The sequence below is a fragment of the Chrysemys picta genome, chromosome 9, assembly GCF_011386835.1.
Source record: "Chrysemys picta bellii isolate R12L10 chromosome 9, ASM1138683v2, whole genome shotgun sequence".
Taxonomy (NCBI): domain Eukaryota; kingdom Metazoa; phylum Chordata; order Testudines; family Emydidae; genus Chrysemys; species Chrysemys picta.
The window spans coordinates 75,348,227-75,367,256 of NC_088799.1; positions in this window are offsets into that span (position 1 = coordinate 75,348,227).

Below are 19,030 nucleotides of genomic sequence, written 5' to 3' on the forward strand. Positions count from 1 at the left end.
TATTTACATCTCATTCACTACACTAGTTTCTTTTACAATACACATACAGCATTTGAGAGGGGGGTATTTTACCTATGATTCAAATAATTGTGGTTCCGTTTTTCAATATTTCTCACTATTGTACATGATTTTATAACAAGATATGCTATCACAGGATGACTTTTAAAAAGGCTAAGTCTCCATTAAATTTTTTTTGTCTTCCTCTATCCAGTCGTGCATATCAGCCTGTCTCTCCAATATTTGCTCCTGGATGTCTTCCATCAGCTCAAACTTAATATGACAAACTGAATTCCATTTCTTTCTTCAAAAATCCTTTCCATGCATACCCTTCACTGTCATATCACCATCCTGTCATAACACCAAGCTGTTGGCCCACATAGATCATAATATGTTTTGGGTTGTGACCATATGTCCTTCTGTATGCTTGTTCAGCATCCAGCACACTGAGACCTCAAGTGCTACATGAACAATACTCTTCTCTTGCCCTTCACATCCAGGATGTGTTAAAATGGCCATATCTTCCTCCAAGTTTTAGATCTGACTTGTTCTTTCCGTCCAAATAGTAAAAAACAATATTAGTGCCCTGATCATTGCTCAGATTGATCACGTAACCTTTTCCTCCTCTCTGCCCTTCCCAATGCCCACATCACACCCTGCAGTCCAAGCAAAACAGATCATATTCCTTGCCCATTGAGCTAACATCATTACCCTCTTTCAATCCCTCCACTGGTTCCTGTTCTTCATTGCATTAAGTTCAAGCTACTTATACTTCCTTTGCAACTTTTCCCTTCCCTTTCTTCTGTTTTTTTCATGTTCTTGCCTCTCTGCTAATGACACCAGCCTGCTATTCTGTCCATTTCTTCCACAACCATTTCTGAGCTTTCTTCAATGCAGATTCCTATGCATGGAACATCCTGAGCAGCTTTGAAAGGCTGCTACGCTCTCCCGCCCTCCCCCATTCTAGACCCAATAAATTAGCCAACTAAGACATTTATTTTTATTTCATTTCCAAACAGGAAAAAAAAAGACTTCTTTACTCCTCCATTCTATGTTTAAACCTTCGCTAAGTAACATTGCTGTTTTACGGATATAACCCTGTCGTTCCAATCCCATTCCCACCCTGCCTTCTGCCTTGTTAATTCCTTCTTACATCATGTCTCATAATAGCTTGTGAGCTCTTCAAGGAAGGGATCATATCCTTTTCTGTTTTGGTAGTGCCCAGCAAAGTTTTGGGTACTGTGATAAATAATAAGATATGCCTTAGGTTCTTCATGCCATAGGCCTTCATTAGGCCTAATCACAGGCCAGTCAAGGACATACCTTGTCACTTCATTTCTCTAAGGAAATGATCCTTTTTATATCTGTTTCATGGTATTAGGGAGTGCTCTCTTCCCTTCTCATTTTACCAGATTAATAATGCTACTATTTGCAATCCACATTTATCATTATCTAATTTACCTCCGTGTAGTCAGCACAAATATCCCCATAAAATGAGGCAAGGAGCTTAGTTGACTTAATCAAGGCCAGAGAAGGAATATGTGCTAGAGCACATTAAAACATTCTTGAATTTGTTCACCCCATAAGACTGCTCTGTCCTTCCTGCTAAAGTTAGAGAGTTGGCTGCCTCTCTGCTGGACCCTGTTCTGATCTGAATGCTGAGGCATAGTTGGAAGGAGCACAGGGATGGCCAACACAGTAAACCTCTAGTGCTGCTGAATATTTGAAGGCTCTTTGTGGTAATTATTTTTATATACAACAAACAATATTTTTGTGAATGATACCAAATGGGCAGGGTTGCAAGTGCTTTGGAGGATAGGATTATAATTCAAAATGATCTGGACAAACTGGAGAAATGGTCTGAAGTAAATAGGATGAAATTCAATAAGGACAAATACAAAGTACTCCACTTAGGAAGGAACAATCAGTTGCACACATACAACTGGGGAAATGACCGCCTAGGAAGGAGTACTGCAGAAAGGGATTTGGGGGTCATAGTGGACCACAAGCTAAATATGAGTCAACAGTGTAACACGGTTGCAAAAAAAGCGATCATCATTCTGGTATGTATCAGCAGGAGTGTTGTAAGCAAGACACAAGAAGTAATTCTGCTGGTCTATTCTGCGCTGATTAGGCCTCAACTGGGGTATTGTGTCAAGTTCTGGGCAAATTGGTGAAAGTCCAGAGAAGAGCAACAATAATGATTAAAGGTCTAGAAAACATGACTGATGAGGGAAGATTGAAACAACTGGGTTTGTTTAGTCTGGAAAAGAGCAGACTGAGAGGGGACATAACAGTTTTCAAGTAAATAAAAGGTTGTTACAAGGAGGAGGGAGAAAAATTGTTCTTCTTAACCTCTGAGAAGCAATGAGCTTAAATTGCAGCAAGGAAGGTTTAGGTTGGACATTAGGAAAAACTTCCTAAATGTCAGGATGGTTAAGCACCAGAATAAATTGCCTAGGGAGGTTGTGGAATCTCCATCATTGGAGATTTTTAAGAGCAGGTTAGACAAACACCTCTAGTCCTGCGATGAGTGAAGGGGACTGGACTAGATGACCTCCCTAGGTCCTTTCCAGTCCTATGACTCTAGGGTGAGAAGATGTCCCGATTTTAGAGGGACAGTTACGATTTTGGGGACTTTTTCTTATATAGGCACCTATTACCCCCTACTCCCATCCCGATTTTTCACACTTGCTATCTGGTCACCCTATATGACTCTATGATTCTATAATTATTATTATGCACTTTACAAACACCAATTGTTTATCTTCCTAACACCCGGTGAGATAGAGAAGTATCATTATCCCATTTTTACAGATGGGGAAACATCAGCGCAGAGAGAATTAGCAGCTGCCCAAATCTCTCTCTCAGTATGTGAGAGTGCTAGGAATAGAATCCAGTTCTTCTACCTCACAGGATTATTTAAAAAATGAATTAATGTATTAGGATTGTGGCAATAGGCAATGAAGTGTAACACTTTGGCTTTCCAAGCATCTGTCATTGGGTAGGGGGAGCATATGCATGAGTGCACATTTTCTCTGTCCTAGATATATATAAAGAACTAAAGAACTTAGTAGTAAAGAATTTTGACAAAAATGGCTTAGACTTCTGTCATACCTGATAGGTGTCCATCCTCAATTTCTGAGATGACATAATTTTCATGAGGACACAAGTTTCTTTTCTGATGATCGCCTTGCCATGTTCTACATGTGTTCTCTAGTGACGCTTTGCAGTATAAATGGAATATGCATGTAGCATCCGAAAAGTAGCAATAATATTTATATTTACTGTAATGTAGCATTGTGGATAAAGAAATATCCAAAGAAGAATATACAAATACGCAGACAGAATAACTGACAGACATCTGCTCAAGTCATTTTTCTTTTGTGGATCTGGCATTTCATGCGTTGGTTAAACTGATTCTATTGATGTTATCCACAACTATCTGCTGTATGTCAGTTATATGATATGATGGCTTTGATTCACTATTCTATACAGTAAAATTATTCAGCAAAGCTTCTGTACATTGTGATTTTGACGACTCATAGGGAACTGTTCATAATTAAGAGTTATGTAATTCTATTTAAGGATGGAATTCACTCCAGTGGTGAGGTCCCTGAGTAAGGCTACATGCACTATTTAAGATGTTATACTGTGTCTTACATGAGTCCTTTGCATTGTCTGAATATCACAGTAAGGAAACATGGTTTCTATTAACTTGTGTGCACACTATAGTTACTCTATAGGACTCTATAGTTAAGCACTCTAAACACTTAACTCTGTTCTCGGCTTCTGCAGAGTTCAAGAGCAAAGGTGGTGTGTAATGCAGAGCCTATAGGCTACCCTATAGGCCAACAGAAATTTCAAATTTAATTAATTTAGCACACAGTTGACTGGTGCAAAAATAGCATGACCTAGGATGGACTGAAATCCAAGTGCTGAAGTTTAGGCTTTGTCACTAGAGATGTGTAATATAGTGCACATACTTTATAATGGAGGCAACTGGAATTGCTATGTTGAAAACATGCTTAGTTAATCCTTCTTTATATATACAATCTTTCTTTTTGGTGTTTTTGGTCCAATTTGGGCACATAAAAAATACTTACATTATTTTGTCATGGTTTCATGACAAAATCATGTGATCCTCCAGGTAGTCTCATTATGAATCCGCCATTTTGCTGCAACAGTGCATTTGTGGCTTTGATCACATTAATTCTACTGATTGTTACAATTTATAATACTGGTATATTTGTTAAGATCTAGAAAGTTACTAATTCTGTCCACTAGTCTATATTTCAAAGGAATTTAACCATATGCCATTCCGTAAATGTGATACATTGATGTCTAGTGAGTATCCAAACAAAATAAGCTACAAAAGTGGAAAGATTTACAGCTGTGGATCCTAAAATTTAATTGTGTATAATTTAAGTAGCTATAGAAAAAGGTGATGGCTTGGGAGTTAGGTTTGCTTAGTAGCCTGCGTCAATTTATTTTCCCTGATAACTATCAAACCTATCCCTAAACACTGATATATTCTTTGAACCTCGCTAATCTACACATAGAATTCAGGATTCAGTTAACTGAAGTGGATGAAACACAAGTTCATTGATCTTTGGATGTACTTATCCATATTATAAATTGACTTATAAATAGTATAAAATTTCCATTTTTTTTAATTCGCCATCCAGCAGCCCATATCATGTGTATAAAGGATGTCCTGGCTGTTTACATTTCATACAGATATCAGGGGCAATATTACCTATTTTAATATGTAAAGATGGAGAAACCTACATTCTGTGAACTAAATAGTACTAAACTTGCACTATTTAGTTAGTCTTAGAGCCGGTATTTATTGTCTGCATTATCTGATTCCATTTTTTGGCTGTTATTTACAGTCTGTGCTCTGAACCTTAATAGCTTTGTGCCGTTTGTCCTTTAAAAACAGTCACGAGATTATACATTCTAGATAGAATCTTGATTGCTGAAACTTCAAGCCTGTGTATAAAATTTTCTAATACAGATAGCTTTCTTTCTTTCCAGCATTTTTAAATAAATTAAGCAATCTGTGCATACTTTTCTTTGTATTTTCCCCCCCATATATTAGCTACATCTGTTGTTTTAAGGGTTATCCATCCATAAAGAAATTCTTCTGCTTATAGTGATATTTGCCACAACATCTAAAAACTTCCTTATTCAGCCCAGGTTTGAAAGTATTATTATTAATTTTTATATTACCAACAGGGCCGGCTCTTGCTTTTTTGCCGCTCAAGGCAAAAAAGCCTCCCGCCACCCTCACCCCTCACCCCCCCCCCCCCCGCAGCGTGGCAGGGGAGGGCGCTGAGCCCGGCCTCGGGCCCGCTCTCCCCAACCAGCTGGAGCGCCGGAGGGAGGGCGGCGAGCCCGCCGCGGCTCTGCTGGCAGTCGGAGCCCTGGGAGGAGGGCGGAGAGCCTGGCTGGGGCTCCGCTCTCCCCGACAGCCAGCGCGCCGAGGGGAGGGCGGCGAGCCCGCTGCAGCTCCGCTCTCCCCGGCGGCCGGAGTCGGAGCGCCGCGCCGCCCCCTTCCAGGTGCCGCCCCAGGCACAAGCTTGGTGGGCTGGTGCCTGGAGCCGGCCCTGATTACCAAGATCTGCTCTTTTTGTTTGGTCAGGTGCCTCATGGATGCCCAACTAATAAAAGCAGTTTTATGTAGCAGCTGATGTTTCATGTGTCCCAGATTTTTGGGATAGGAGTCAAGCACAGAATTATAGAATGATATGGGTTTACCAGTTTCTGTTCTATCGATATCCATGAGGGATTCTTTCTATTAGCAATCCATTCCAGTACCTATGGCAACATAACTCTTGAAGTCTGGTAGCACCAGACTTCCCATCTCCACAGGATGTTGCAGCCATTCTGTTCTGATACTTGGCTTTTGATTTAACCATAAGAATATTTGAATAACTTTTTAATTTATTGAAGAATTTTTTGGGAGATGTAAGGGAATCACGGCAATAGAATACAAAGACGTTGTCAGGATATTCATTTTAAATACAGAAATTTTACTTGTCAAAGTCAATGACAATAATGTCTACTTTTCTAGATTACTGTAAATAATTGTACTAGTGACTCAATATTTAAGTTAAACATCTCCCCTAATCTAGGTGATACAATGATGCCTAAATATCTAATTTTATTATCCACTGCTTTCATATGGGCATTTGTCATTTATTGAGTATCTTTTTGAGCTGAGGCATAGTATCTCTAACTTACAGTACTTTAGTCTGTTTTCCAATTTCTGGCCAAAATCTTAAATTATTTCTTCTAATACTGGTAGAATTCTCCTTACTAAAAATGGGCATGAACCAAAATCCTGGCACAGAGCACGTTCAAACTTTGGGAAAGTTTTGCAACTGCATGCAAACTTCACAATTAACTCCCCTGTCTACATTTTGAGTCAGCCTAAATCGCCTATCTGAACATTCCCAAGTTCTGGAAAACTTTTTTTTTATTCATATCTGAACTTTGCAGCCCAGGCTCTCCTATCCGTAGCAATGGTACTGCATCAGGACCACTTTCCTATCACTAGTTTTTGCTGTTCCAGGATTATGTAGTGTTCTCTCTTCGATAGGTAATGCCGCAGATGACAATTTGATTCAGGCTACAGTCAAGTTCATTTTACTTTTAGATACACATGAATGTGTTTTGGATTTGATCTAGATCTTAAACCACTTGATGTCCATCACTTTATCTGCCATGTTCAATAGTCCATTTATTGTGCTTTCCACATTTGCTTCTCCACCCACAACAAGTATATTGGTAAACTCAGGAGTCACAAAATGGGCCTCGTCTCCCATACAGAATGTCTGCTAATACTGCATGGCTGCTTTGCATTCTGTTAAAATCTCTTATTGCTTCTACCTATCTCCATAATTTCTTTTAAACACCTGCCATCAAACATGCCAAATTATCTCCCTTCACCTAGAATTTTTTAGCAGTTGTCTCCTCTCTCTACATAAGATGTGAACATACATTGATATTACATAGCTAAGACATTAATATTTTGATAAATAGATTTATCTTGCAGATAAATCTGGTGTATTTCTTCAACTGGCAAATACTTATCCTGGGTATTGTATAAAGCTATCCCTTTCCTAACAACTTAGTCACCTTGTTCGGTGACAGGCTATGTTAAGTCAGTAATGTTATCCAGGGATAACTATTCTGTCTTCAGTTTCCTCTATAAAGAATCTTCTGTGTTCACAACAGTGTACAGTTTCTTCCTGACCACAAGGGACACTGAGTCTATTCTTGGTTGGTATGTGGTATTGCTCAGTGGACTTTTTTCCTCAGTTCTACCTTTTAGCTTTGCTCCTTGGTACTGGTTTGTGACAACATGATCAAAGTCAAAGTGAGACTGTAGTTTAATAATCTAATAGGTGAATGGATCATTTAACACATACACATTGAAGGAGAGATTTTTTTTTTTCAAAAGCCCAAAAGAGTTAGGTGCCCAACTCCTATTGAAAGTAGAGTTGGCACCTAATTCCTATTACTGCCGTCAAAAAATCTCCTCCTAAAACTATAGTGTAATGGACTAATCTGTACATGTCCCAAAGTCTTCTACTAGATAGAATCAAAACTGTTCAGCTGTGTCAGAAGTGTTGTGCTGCTGACAACTAGGAGAAAGTCTCCTTTAGCTATAGTGGTAAAGGTCTCTGATTTTGGAGCAGGAAGATCTGAATTCTACTACTCTGAAGTTTTCAGTGCCATGCTGTGCAGAATAGTAATAACTGTCCAATCCTAGGTGGCAACAGATTTGTTATAATATATATATATATTTTCCTATTTAGAATATTTTTATTTGTTTTGTGTCTCAAATTAATAAGGGAATCAATACAGTGTATGAAAGCATTGTTCACAAAAAGTTTAACATTTTACATAAGCTGACATTGGGTATGCAGTTTATACCAAACTCCAACCCAATATATTGAGACATTCAATAAACCCAGAAATAGGACCGAAATTATTGAACTGTAAAATGAGTGTTGCATAAATGTTACTGAACTGTTAAAATTAGGTTACTATAGCATGTGAAAAGCTTCACAAACAAATTATTGTAATTTGATTGATTTATTTGGTTTGGTTTTTTTCAGCTTTGAAATTTAATTTCATATGATACCCAAATACACAAAGAAATAAGCAGAGAGAAACCTACACTAAATATTTCAGAAGTGAGATGAGTATTTGGCATTTATTTCTTTATATAGTGATGATGTAGATCCAACCAAGAAGTTTCATGTAATAACAAACATCAGCATCATTTATGTAAAATGTGAGGGAGGATGGCTTTGTTGCCTGCCCATCAACACTTTTCCTTAGTTACCTAAAGGTCTGGTCCCAGTTTAGAAGCGTCTTAACTGAGCAGGCTAATCACAGAAACAATGGGGAAGGGCATGTTTAATATAAACTGAAGAGATTCCCATATGTTAAATAATGGCCACAATTTTTTTTAAGGCCCAATCCATCCCCTCTTAAAGTCATTGGAAATTGGGTTAGGCCATTACTCCGCCTCTCTCGTGGACCCCAGTTGTGTTGAGAGAATTTGGTGTTTAAAATCCTCCCAAAAATATTAAGAACCTATCAATGAATTTTCTCAAAGGTTTGTTGATTTAAAATACAAATAAGTACTCAAAGGTTATAGTGGATTATCCTAATAATCCTAGTTTTTTCCATTTGTCCCTTTAACTTTCTGCAAATATGTCGAGGTCTCCATGACAGGTTTTTCTTTGTATATTTTGGCTGTATCATTAAACTCCTATTTCACACCAAAGCACTCTAAGGAGCTTTTAGTGTGCGGTAGTAGGGTTTATATGGCCTGTTAGTGCACAGCAAGCCAGTGCACTGTAGATTCACACCTTGGATTTCTGCACTCCAGCTCGCCATGTAGATAAGCCCACAGTTTTGAGCATACACTAGTTTGTGCAATGTCTAACTACCAGTTTGTGTGTGCAATTTTCATTTGGATATTACATGTGGAAAATTGTGGGGGTGAGTTTCAGACCATTTTGGAAAATATGGACCCAATGGTACTGCACGTTTGGAGACTTTCACATTTCACAGTTAGATATACCAATTGTTAAAATCCAAGTTTTGTTTACATTCTTTGTATTTAATTAATTTTTGATTTGTAAAATCTACCTCTTCTAGTTATATGTGGACATAAATTTATTTTGGAAATACATATAAAGAATCTCAACCCAATGTCCACTGGTAAAGTACTACCAATCCATTAAAAAACCCTCTCCTTCCTCAATCCACCCATTCAGGAAAAGTCTAGGAAAAGTCTGTTCTTTTCTCCAGAGAACTTGCAATACAATCTTATACTGTTCTTCTATCTTTCTGTCCTTTTATCTTTGAATTTATACTTCTATTACAGAAACAATAGCAAATATGTTACAGGAAAAATGAAAATTAATTACAGCTTCTCCCTCAAGTCAGTCTTAACTGGCTGAAAAGACAAACTGACGTTTGAAGAAGGAATAAAATAAGAGAATAGAAGGATTTTGAAGGTTTTTCCTACTATCCCTAAAAAGGAAATTGAGAAACAAGCAGTAGTGTAGAGGGCAACATAGGCAATGACATTAAACTAGCATACCAAAATTCTAGTGATGGTCAAGTTATAAAAGCTTTGGAAGTTAAGTTTTGCTGTGTCCCCAAAATGTCAGATGCTTGTCCAAAGCTTATCTAAACCTTCTTGGTATGTAAAAAAGGGATAGGAATCTTGCATGATGAGGCTTTCTTGTGGGATTTCTACTTCTTGATTTTATTTAGCCTGGAAATACGAGATTCTTTGTTATGGTCTCCCCATGCCTAAGACCAAGAAATATAGAGACATCATGGAGGAGAAGGGGGAGTGTTAGCATAAACTTTTTTGAACCTCGAAAAGTTCATGTCCATTAGAGTTATGAAGGAAAGTTTGGTTTATTTCTTTCTTTAACTACACTCAATTCAAACACAAACCATCCCAGATTCTAAAATGAATGTAAATGAATCTGAAGTTGAAGCTTTTCATCTATGTACTTAGAGGGCTATCATTACCATGGTATTTGAGTGCCTCCCTGGTAATTAAAAAGGAAATAACAAAACTTCTTTCATTTTCTCCTGAGTGAAGCTTGCTTTCTCAGCAGCAAAACTAAAACTGTTTGCAAATCCCCAACACTTGTGTCAAGCAGCAAAATTGAAAGTATTGTCACCTGCACTGCTGTAAGCAGAAAAAAACAAAGTAGAGGAACATAATTTCAGCACGAACATAAGTATCAGAATGATTTACTTGTCTGTTCTGCTTCACTTTCATCTCGGTTTCCAGGGCTTCATTCATCAATATTTTATTTACACACGCATATCTCATTTTTACACAATTTTTCTCTCCCTGGCCAGATGGCTGTGTTGTCTGCATGGTGTTCATCAAAGGGAATGACAAAAATGTGTGGATGGTTATTGGCATCTTGGTGGGGTTTGGCTAACAACATTTTTCAGCAGAAATTTCATATGTATTCTGATAAAGGAATAAGAAATCATATTTTTAATGTAGGAAAATACTGCACAATCCTCAGACACAAATGCACTATTTTATTAATCAATACCAAAAAAGCATCCATCAGTGCTGAGTACACATTGACAAATTTACTTCATTGCATAAAACAGTTTAAACAACAATAGTAGCTCAATGGGATAAATGTATGGTTGAGAGAAACAGGTTTGTTTCAAAATATAATGCAGAGTTTCCTCAGTATGTTGAATTAATGTTTTCAATTACAATAACCTTACTTTGGATATCAAAGTGTGTACAAGTTTTGTAAGAATTAATACATCAAGGTTCAAATTCTTCTCTTATTTACACAAGTGACTGAAAGTAGATTTTGATCCAATATTTCATTGTCCAATTCTGATTCTGTGGCAGTTCGCTACTTTTTGAGAGCCTGTTTCTGAAGCCTTTCCATACTTCTGAAATGTATAGAGAGTTTTCCTTCTGCACTTTTTAGCAGGAAGTCATTTGTAATTTTTAATGGTACTTTCTTTCCACGTATTACTTGGTATTTTGCACAGTGACATTTCTCTTTAATCCCACCTAATCTGTCTAATCTATGGTATTTCTAATGCATTTTATCACTGCTATTTACAGCTTGTTAAATATTATTCACTGTTCTATACATTTTGCCTTCTTTTTAAATAATGTATTAATTTTATCACCTTATTCTGGTATTTGACCAGTGATTAATATAGCATGCAAGTACCAGCTTCTATTTGTTTGCCAGCTTCTAGTTCTAATTTGTGATTGTGTATTTGGTGGTGCGGATCTGTGACAGATTTGGAGCTGTCCTGTGATGATTTATCAATACTTGCTGTTGGGATGTATACTTTGAGTATATTGGTTTAATTCAATAGAGGGTTGTCTTGGAAATCAGGCAGGAAGGAAAGGAATGGCTCAAGAGAGCCTCTCACAGCAAACACTTAACAGTTGTTAAGGGACAGTATCAGAACTATTAGCTTTGATGATTTTAGCCTCATTTCCAGCCAACCTGCAAAAGTGGCTTTGGCCAGGACAGGAAAAGGCCAGTGAACACAGAAGTACGAAAGAACTCTGGAAGAATTAAAAGGAACTCTTTCTAAAGAGAAAGGTGGTAGTCATTTGTGGGGGGGGATCACGCTGAGATACAGGACCCCATGGGAGTGCCTGTAGACGTTAGGCTAGGGTTACCATATTGAACAAATAAAAAAAGAGGACCCTCCACGGGCCCTGGCCCCGCCCATTTCCCACCCCAGCCCCGCCCCAACTCCGCCCTAACTCTGCTCCCTCCTCCCTCCCACTCCCAGCCACGCGAAAAGGGCTGCCCGAGCGCTACCGGCTTCACAGTTTGCCGGGCAGCCCTCAGACCCTGCGCCCCCGGCTGGCGCTTCCCCAGCGCAGCTGGAGCCCGGGAGGGGAAGCGCCCAGCCAGAGGCGCAGGGTCTGGAGGCTGCCCGGCAAACCGTGAAGCCGGTAGCGCTTGGGCTTCGGGCAGCCCCTATGCCTCCGGACCCTGCGCCCCCGGCCGGCCACTTCCCCTCCTGGGCTCCGGCGGCGCAGGGTCCGGAGGCACGGGGGCTGCCCAAAGCCCATAGCGCTCGGCTCTTAAACAGAGCCGAAGAGTCAGGGAAGGAGCAGAGTCGCCGCAGCCGGAGGCTCTGCTCCTCCCCTGACTCTTCGGCTCTGTTTAAGAGCCGAGCTGCCCGAGCGCTACCGGCTTCAGGCAGCCCCCTTGCCTCCGGACCCTGCGCCCCCGGAGCCCGGGAGGGGAAGTGCCCGGCCGGCGGCTCGGGGTCCGGAGGCAAGGGGGCTGCCTGAAGCCCGTAGCGCTCGGGCAGCTCGGCTCTTAAACAGAGCCGAAGAGTCAGGGGAGGAGCAGAGCAGCCGCAGGAGGGAAAGTGCCCGGCCGGCATTTTCCCGGACATGTTCGGCATTTTGGCAATTTCCCCCAGACGGGGGTTTGATTGCCGAAAAGCCGGACATGTCCGGGAAAAACCGGACGTATGGTAACCCTACGTTAGGCCAACCTAAGTTGCCATCTCGGGGTGGTAAAACAGACACACAGACTGTTTTAAAATCCTTTCTCTAAAAGCTTTGTTTCTACTTGTAAATAAACAGTACTCTTGTTTAAGAAGGCTGTTTTTATCACATTATGCTACTGATCACGGACTCCCGGGGGAAGACCCATATGTGCCCAAACTCAGTTGGACCTCTGGGTAATAATGATGAATATACAGGGTACTCTAGTCCAGGCCCTGGTCTCGGAGTGGCAGAACTGTGAAATTCCACGAAGGGATAGATAAAGGCACAAGGACAAACATCTGGGGGGGATGCACTCAGACACCACAAACGGGACAGAAGTGCAGTTAGCCCTGTAAGCATGACAGGTTCCCACTGTATTCCCTTGTAGCAGAAACCTCCATGTCCTCTGCCTGAAGCAATGAATTGAACTTCAAGCAAAAGATTATGATTGAGCCTAAGGGGTTAGTCCAAATCTTTTATCTGCAACTATCAGGACTCTCTTCAGAGTTCAAATTCCCAGGAAAACCGCTCACTGCAGCTATAGCTGTAAATGATCACTAGAAAGAGCTCTTTTACTTTAGATGTATCTGAAGAAGTGGGCTGTAGTCCACGAAAGCTTATGCTCTAATAAATTTGTTAGTCTCTAAGGTGCCACAAGTACTCCTGTTCCTATTGCTCATCATTTCAGTAAAAGGAATCTGAGTATGAGTATTCAATGTGCAGAAAACCAACCAGTCACTTGTGATCTAAGATGAACAATAAAGTCTCTGCGCTCTCATCATCAACTATTTCTGCTGCAACAGGAGACTGTCGTCATGCTTCTTTAAAGATATAAACAAAAAGACAAGGCAATCAAAGAGACAAGAGCCTTAAGGGATTTTTTTATAGTAATGTTTATCTCTTAAAAATGGAGATGTAATCAATAGAGTGAATATTTTAGGGTGCTTTTTACTTTACTATTCATAAAGAACACTGCCATCTGCAAAATAGAGGGACTTCTTACAACTGAGGACAGCAGACAAGTAAAAATTCATAGTATGAAGGCATAAGTGACACTGGACACATTTTCCTGGAGCAGCCTAATAGGATATGAGGACAGCAGGGTATCACTTACACGAGACCAGTACAACTGTGATTTTGTTGATGGAGTGTCCTCACCAGGCCATGTCGGGATTCAAGAAGAGTCCAAGCTAACAATAACTATCTTTCTGAAGCAGTGAACAGCCCTGAAAATGAGTATGAGTTCTTGCAGCATAGCAATGAGGAAGTTCAATTTCTGCCGAATCATTTTTCTCTGCCCTGGAAGAGAATAGCCATGATTGATGCAAGGCAATGAAATAACAGGAGATCCTGAAGTTCCGTGCATATCAACAAGCACCAAAACTACAGTCCCTCCATCTTTATCTATCATATATAATCTATCATAGAAAATCAAAATATCTCCTTCACTCCATTAACATGAAGGAGCTTATTTGCAAACCATGGCCAATTGTCCAAGGGCATTTTATAACACTATTGCTAGTACATATCTGTGAACTGAATTTGTACACACACGGTCCATATGTAGGGTAAGTATTATCCCCATTTTACAGAACTGGACAAGGGGATTGTGATCTGCCCACGGTCATAGAAGGAAACCGCATCGGAGCTCAGAATCTTCTGATTCCCAGTGCATTGCACAATCCACATACCTGCCACTGCCTTCTCTACAAAATCAGGAATTTCTAACTTCAGGGGGGAAACCCCTTTCTGGCTAAAACTCACTAGAGGTTGCTATCTGTCTTCAGCAATTACATGGTTCTCATCATGACTGGATCTGTGCCTTGCAGTGTTTAGTATAGCCTCATGACTATACTGTGAGATAGGGCATACTGTTACCCACATTTTACAGGTGGGTTACTAAGGCACACTGTCACACAGGAAACCTATGGCAGAGCAGGGAATTGAACCTGGGTCTCCAGGCTAGCAGGTTAACCACTGTATCATCTTTCCTCTCGAGGTTTTTATCTCTTTGCAAGATATTAATGGATTCTTTTCTTTTTTTTATAGAATTTACACAACAAATCATTTCATTTGGGATCATTTATGTGGATAAACTAAACCTATCCAAATAAATAACAATATCGTAGTATCTTGAGGAAGTGTGATCACATTATAACCTCATATTTGTTGCTTTATTGCTTTAGAGATATAGTCTTGTATATATGTTTTTTAATTATAAAGAATTGAGGTAAATTACTGTATGCCTGCAAAACAGATGTATATATTTATGGGCCATCAATAAATTCATACCACCGATCCTTTCTCTCTTACATAGAGGTAAATATACTGATTTCTGAAAAAATATTTCTAGTCAGTGTGATTTAGTTCATATGGATAAAATGTTTTTGGAGTGAGCTTTCCTGAAAAGTAGTGTCTGCTATTATGTTCGTAGATCAAGCAAGAGGATATGATTAGAGAGGCCTTTAAGTCTTTCCGCTCTATTCTTGTATCTGAACCTGGAGATGAGCGTTGTCCATACAGATTATTTTGTGTATTTTGCTAATTCTTATTTTTGAGCTGTTTTTTCCCCCCTTGCCATTCTTTCCTTTAGGAATGAAATGTTGAGGCATGATCTAAAGAAAACACCAGACAGCTCCTTTTTTTTTTTTTTTCTTTTCAACCAATTTTAAATAATTTTGATCAGGAGTTTGTGTTTATATATAAAAACCTTTTAAAAACCTTTTTTGAAGGGGCGGGTAAGGAGAGTACAAGGGGAAGAACACCAGGGGACTCAAACCTGTTCCCATTTAAATAAATTGTAAAATTCCCTTTTGCTTCACTTGGTGCAGGATTGGAACCCTGTGTGATTAAGTTTGAATTTTAACTATTTAGTTAAGATATAAAGTGATATCTTAATATCACTTCTCTCAATGATCACTACCTAATCAGACTTTCCAAATCCATTTAATGACAGTCTCCTCTTTGCAAGTAACTGATTATGACAAACTGTTATCCCAGATTAACACACAAAATTAGCCCACTAGGGTATCTAATTCATTTAAGTATCCACTAGCTACTGTAATAATTCACTAATGGTGTATATCATTATAATGGATTTCTTCTGGAAGTATTTATTACAGCCACATGATTACCAAACAAATTGATTATGATCACTGCTTTTTCAATGGCTGCCAGCACGATGTCATCATTATTTTATTAAACTAGACAATGGAAAAAATTGAAACTTCTGAAGTTCAGTGTCAACAAGTGGCAAAGGAGCCACTTTCTCCTGATATTTATTTCATGTAGGCAAAGGTTTTCTGTGTGTACATGGAATTCTTAGGCTCTTTAGTCACTCTACATATTTGTTTACTGCTAAAAGGACTTTTCATTGAAACTCTATATTTAGTGAGAGAGATGCAGAAGATTGACTTTGTTTCTGTTCACATCAATCTCCATCTTCTTTAAAGTGAAGGTGAATGATCAAAGGTATAGTTTATATCATGGTGGAATATACCAAAGTCACAAAAATCTAATCTAATCTGTTGCCTTTTGTTAGTCCCTCTGAAACTGCCACAAGAATTAGGCATAACTTTAGGATTCTTGCTATCCAGTCTTGTGAGGATCTGTGTGATGTCCAAATGTAACCCAAACTAACCTCACCAGATCTTTCTTAGATTCTCTTTTTGATCCTCTTCCATCCATAGAGGAAGCACCAAAAGCAAAATTGTATATACTGATCTCCTTCTCGAAGGGAAAAATCATAGTGGGATTCTGCACGGCAACTCAGAGAAAAATCCCAAGACCAGAAAGGGAACACTAAAATGGAAGAGGAAATTTATACACTATAGAATAACCTGGGAAGGGAAACTGCCAGCAGACTACTGGAATACCTTATCTATCCACATTAGGAGTTCATATCTCCGGTATACTGTATCCAACAGTAGTCAGTACCAGATGCTTCCAAGGACAGGGCAAGAAACCTCACATTGGGCAGTTATGGAACAACTTGTCCTTAATGCACACACAGTGGCAAAATGAGGGCAGACACATGCATGGAACTAAATGGAAGGCTTCAACTTTTATTAAACTTTAGCACAGGGGATGGGCATTACTTGCCCATCACCCATTCTCTCCTATACCAGGCATTTAATTGGTTCAAGTGGGGGGGTTACAGGGCTCCTTACCATATAACCCATAACATGGGGTAGACTCTCCTCAGCCTACCCCCTCAGGACTCAGCTTTCTGAGTTCTAGTACCATCCTCCCCATGAGGGGAACAGAGGGTGCAGAAGTGTAGGGACCGCGGTCTATGAAGGCAACAAGGTCTCATCCATGGGCCCAAGGCCCATCACCACAGTTCCAGGCCTTTTACCTCTGGGAACTGTTAATTTTATCCTTTTAACTGCGCTGGAAACTGTCCATAAATTGTGATGAATAAACAACTCAACCCAAGTATCCCAGTTAGGTACTAAACACGTTCCTATTTAACAGTCTGCGGCTTTAAGATACTGCGAGGAAGACCGAAAACTCCCTGGTCCTCTGCCAATTGGCCCATGGGAGAAAAAATTCCTTCCTGACCCTCCAACAGGTGATTGGCTAGACCAGTAGCATCTGTCAGATCAGATTCCCATTTCCAGTCCAGGTGGGTGAAGGTGGGCTGCTGGAATGGCACCAAAAGAGGTTCCATATAGCCCCCATGCTGGGTTAAATCATGGGAGCTGGGGAATGCTGGCCAATCAGCACCCCTTTCCCCCAGCTGGTCAATGTGTGCCAGGGACTCCTGAGGGGAGGAGCTTCCTCGTGTCCCTTGGTGAGTCTTTCTTTCTCTCTCCCTTGCTGCTGGGACTGTCCCCCTTCACTGCTGGACCCAGAGGCGTCAACTTTCTAATGTGCCGAGGGGTGCTCGACCCCTTGTTCTGCCCCAGGCCCTGTCCTCACTCCAACCCTTGCCCAAGCCCCCGCCCCAACCCGTTCCACTCCTTCCCCCAAGCCCTGCCCCATTCTGCCTCCAAGTGTGCCCCGCCCCCGCTCCTCCCTCTCCCCCACAGTGCCTCCTGCATGCCGGGCGGTGGGGTGCTAGGAGGGAGGGGGAGAAGCTGAACAGCCCTGGAGCACCCAGAGAGTTAGCGTCTATGGCTGGACCCATCAAGTTCCCCCACCCATTGAGAAAGGTGGGTGGCATTTAGGAGACTTTTCTTCCTAGCTTCCATCACTAGGTTTCTCTTCACTAGAGAATAAGGTCATGTTAGAACATGACCATGAAGACTAGTGTTAACTAAGGTTCAGCGTACACTGGAACAATAGATGGTGTTTTGAAACATGATAGCAAACATGTTTTAATTAGCAAATGTTAAACACACATTTTCTTAGTCTAGATATACCCAGTCACTGATCTTGCAGTCAGCATAAACTGAGACACGTCATGTTTAACATCATGTTTCATAATTATGGATAAACCCACTTGTCCACCTGACATGATGTTAAATATGACGTGTCTCTGTCTACACAGGCTGCAAAGTGACACGCAGTAATTTTTAACATTGTGTTCTTCTGAGGCTACCTCTGTCCACATAGATACTACTCTAGGTGCTCATATGCCCCATATGGAAAAAATTGGTTTCTTTTTGACCAGCAGTGTCTGTTGGGGCGCTGCATGTCCTCAGTCCCCTCCCCTGAAGCTGTGAGGGTGAGGCTTAGTTCCTTTTCTCACCACTCGTGGCAATGAGATGGAACTGAGTCATTGTCTTTTGTGACCTTGTACCTAGAGCTTCTATGTCAAGTATCAGGGGGTAGCCGTGTTAGTCTGTATCTACAAAAACAACAAGGAGTCTGGTGGCACCTTAAAGACTAACAGATTTATTTGGGCATAAGCTTTCGTGAGTAAAAACCTCACTTCTTCGGATGCATAGAGTGAAAGTTACAGATGCAGGCATTATATACTGACACATGGAGAGCAGGGAGTTACTTCACAAGTGGAGAACCAGTGTTGATAGGGCCAATTCAATCAGGGTGGATGTAGTCCACTCCCAATAATAGATGAGGAGGTGTCAATTCCAGGAGAGGAAAAGCTGCTTCTGTAGTGAGCCAGCCACTCCCAGTCCCTATTCAAGCCCAGATTAATGGTGTTGAATTTGCAAATGAATTTTAGTTCTGCTGTTTCTCTTTGAAGTCTGTTTCTGAAGTTTTTTTGTTCAATGATAGTGACTTTTAAATCTGTAATAGAATGACCAGGGAGATTGAAGTGTTCACTTACTGGCTTATGTATGTTACCATTCCTGATGTCTGATTTGTGTCCATTTATTCTTTTGCGGAGGGACTGTCCGGTTTGGCCAATGTACATGGCAGAGGGGCATTGCTGGCACATGATGGCATATATGACATTAGTGGATGTGCAGGTGAATGTAACTCTAGATGCACCAGAGAGGGTGCCTTCACACAAGATCACTAATGGTTCTTGAGTCTCCTCGGGTTCAAAGAGAC